Raw genomic sequence first — 3,313 nt, 5'->3', positions numbered from 1 at the left:
CAAGAAGTAAGTGGGGGGGGGGGAGAAGCAAAAGATGATTCTCAGTGCATTGGCAAAACCACATCAGGAGACTCAGAACAGACCCAACCTTCAGGATACCTGTGATTCCCATGCAAGTGACTACTCCTGTGACACCAGTGTGACTTACAGACACACACCACCTCACCTAATTTCCATGTATTAATTATTGTTCCAAAATCTGTCTGTATTCCAGTGCCAAAACATCTTGGAACTACACAGTAATAATACAAATACACAGCAGTAACATACATAGAAAATACAGAAAACAGAAACAACCAAGCTTCAAGTCTTGTAATAAGGCATCTAGAATATAAAGTACAAATACTAAAGCACAAGTTTTATAATTGTCCAGAAATAATGAATCCTCATTTCATTTGCTTAGCAAACTTTTTTAAAAGGGATTTTGTATCACACCAAAACCACAGGTCCTGCAAACAGGTAAGAGCAACCTCTAAATCTCTCTTTCCTACACAGTCTGTTAAAACACCTTTTGCAGTTTGTGTTGTCCTTTTCCTCCTCCCCTGCTCCCCCTGTTACTATGGAGAAGATGTCCCTCCCTTTCTGTATATATAGGACATGGACTTCCTTCCTCTAATTGCTCTATTTTAGTTCTCTAACGTCGTTTCTCAGAAGACCTTCCTCTTAGGAGAGTTTTTTCTTTTCTTCTCTCTGTGAGGGCTCTTCCTGCCTTTATGTACCCCTAAAGCATTAAATCCTCTCTGCTCAATCAGATCAGCAACAGCTAAACCTGCTGCTAGACCACAAAAAAATTAAATTATTTAGTTTTCCTGCCCTTTCCTTTGTTTCCTTCCTGGAGACCCAACCAGCCCAGACACCACAGGGGGCAGTACAATTGCACACTTGATTGAGAAAGCATCTGGGGAGTCATGAGATGTGAAACACCAGCTTGGGAAGTGTTCTAGAGTCCCTTATAAACCAGAGTGCGTTTTTCCCTGGGAAGATGTGCAAGAGCTAGAAGTCATCACCTGTTCCCAAGACATAGTTTCCAATGTTAGTGATTCTGAATGAAAAAAATTATTATATATCTACATTTCTCTTTTCCATACTATATAAAACGTTTGCTTAACATTCATGAGGCTTTAACCAAAGGATTCTGTACGAGCCTTGTGTTAGCCAAACAGCATAGCAAAAAGGAGAATTGGTTTGTCATTTAAGCCCAAGGAGAGACCTCAGACACTACTGCACTACCCTGTGGTCTTGGGAAATCATGTACTGTACTTCCCCATCTATAATTTCCCCTAACTCAGAATTATGTTGAGTTTTAATTCATGAGCTTTGAATTTATGAAAGTCTTTAAGCTCTACAGTTCAGCAAGAACACTGCACTAATGCTGCTTTGCCTGTGTTTACTACTTAGAGGAGACTTAAGGATGACGAAGTAATGCTGCCACAAGCCACTCGCATTAAACGGGTGAGTTGAAAAATACTAACAGGACTATGACACATTCCTTTGAAGCACCACAAGTCATACAGAATAATGTGCACCAAATATAAAATCTACAATAAATGTATTAATTTAGCAGTCCTCCAGCATATCTAAAGACCAAAATATACCTACCCTTCCATCTGTGCTTCAACACTGAGCTGCCTATTCCAGCCAGCTTGGGTTTACATCCTCCCTGTCCCGTGTGCTGTCACCTAACACTTGTCTACTTCCTCACCTGAAACTTGGAATACATTTTTAAATCAACATACCCAGAATACATTACTCTCAATAAAACCTGCAGATTCCTTACCAATGTAATCACTTAGTTTTGAAGGTTTGCAGAAGATACCTTGATAAACAACAGATGTTGCCTGATGCATTTGGAAGAGTTCCACGTAAACACTGCTAATCCCTTCCCAAAAAAACAGGCAACTAGACAAATTAGATGAAAATAATTGTGAAAAGACCTTTTTCAGTTGCCCCTAGAATACTTCAATTACCTTGGAAACTGGTGACAAACACAACCCATCAGTTTTTAACGCTATTAATGCAGGAAGAATATCAAACATTTAATGGTCTGTGAATGCTGATGTTTAGGATTAATGCAAACATTATGGTCCACTTCTCATCTGTGTATTAATTTAAACTGCACCAAAACCAGGCACATTAGGTTTCTTCATCTAAACTGCAAGAAGATTGTTTCCCTTTACTGTTTTGCCTCTAATTAGATGATGGGGATGCACAAAGTCAGGCTCAAAAGAGCAGGGATTCAAGGAAATGCAGCAGGGACTGTGGGACTGGTACTGTGGTCAATCCCATAGAGCAAAGGTAAGGAAAAACTGGCAAGTGCAGCTAATGTCTTAGATACACAGAAGACTGAGATCAAGGCTGTGGATTTCTAGTGTAGATGATGACTCTGCAAAGGCCTCAGACAACCTTAACTATCACAGCAGAAATACATGAAGAGCTGTGAATTTTAATTCGAGCCAAATCAAGCACCAAATAATGTCTTACATTAAGTATCACAGATCCCAGTGAAAAAAACGTGCAGAAAGAGATTTCCAGACCAATACTCCACCTTGTCTCTCAGAAATTATTCTGCAGACATCCCCACCAATATTTTATGATGATCCCTGTATCACAGTGGTTTTATACCATGCTAACACAATTACCTGTGAGACGTTAGGAGGATTTCACATGAAGATATACAGTCTAATTGATTTATGCAAGGGATGTTTCTTAACCACCTAAGAGTCCCCACCAGGGAAACAACAAACAGTATTTATGCATTTCACAATATAGCTGAGCCTCAGCACCAGCACCCAACAGCACAGAGGAGCTCATACCAGTCTCCTCACCCTCCACAGGAGCCTTGTCTCAGACAACAGAGCTCTCTGAAGTGGTCCAAAACATGGGCAGAAAAGGTGCTAATAATTAAGCAGTGGGAATGCTCAAGGGTCCAGTATGTAATCTCCTCTCCTGAGCAGCACCTTCAGTGACAAGTGTCTGCCAGTCTAACCCATTTAACGAAATTCAGGTAGTTCTGTGATTCTGGTTTGTCAGTTTATTACAAAAAGAATTAACACTACATGGTTTGGGACCTGGGATGACTCAGGACAAGGTAAGGAGGATGCACTAAACCCCTTACATCCAGAGCCACTTTCCACAACTGGCAGACCCAGGCTTTCTTGCACTGAGATGATCTCAGGTGATATTTTCCTTTGTCCTCGATCTTAAGTGTTGGGGAGCAGTAAGAGCATGTGTGTTCCTAGAGAAAGAGAACAACTGAAAAATTCAGTCTAGAGATTATCATTCCTAAAAACACTTGGCATGAATTTGTGCCTGG

General features: G+C 40.5%; 1 protein-coding gene across 1 annotated transcript in view; it reads right to left on the bottom strand.

Moving 5' to 3' along the window:
• Positions 1-3,313, bottom strand: part of UBAC2 (UBA domain containing 2) — a gene marked incomplete at its 5' end in the record, with an annotated part of 29,381 nt that overhangs the window by 4,601 nt on the left and 21,467 nt on the right. The window lies entirely within an intron of this gene.

Source organism: Acanthisitta chloris, unplaced genomic scaffold, assembly GCF_000695815.1.
Source record: "Acanthisitta chloris isolate BGI_N310 unplaced genomic scaffold, ASM69581v1 scaffold22426, whole genome shotgun sequence".
In the NCBI taxonomy this organism is placed as follows: Eukaryota; Metazoa; Chordata; class Aves; order Passeriformes; family Acanthisittidae; genus Acanthisitta; species Acanthisitta chloris.
This window is presented reverse-complemented; position numbering and strand designations above follow the sequence as displayed.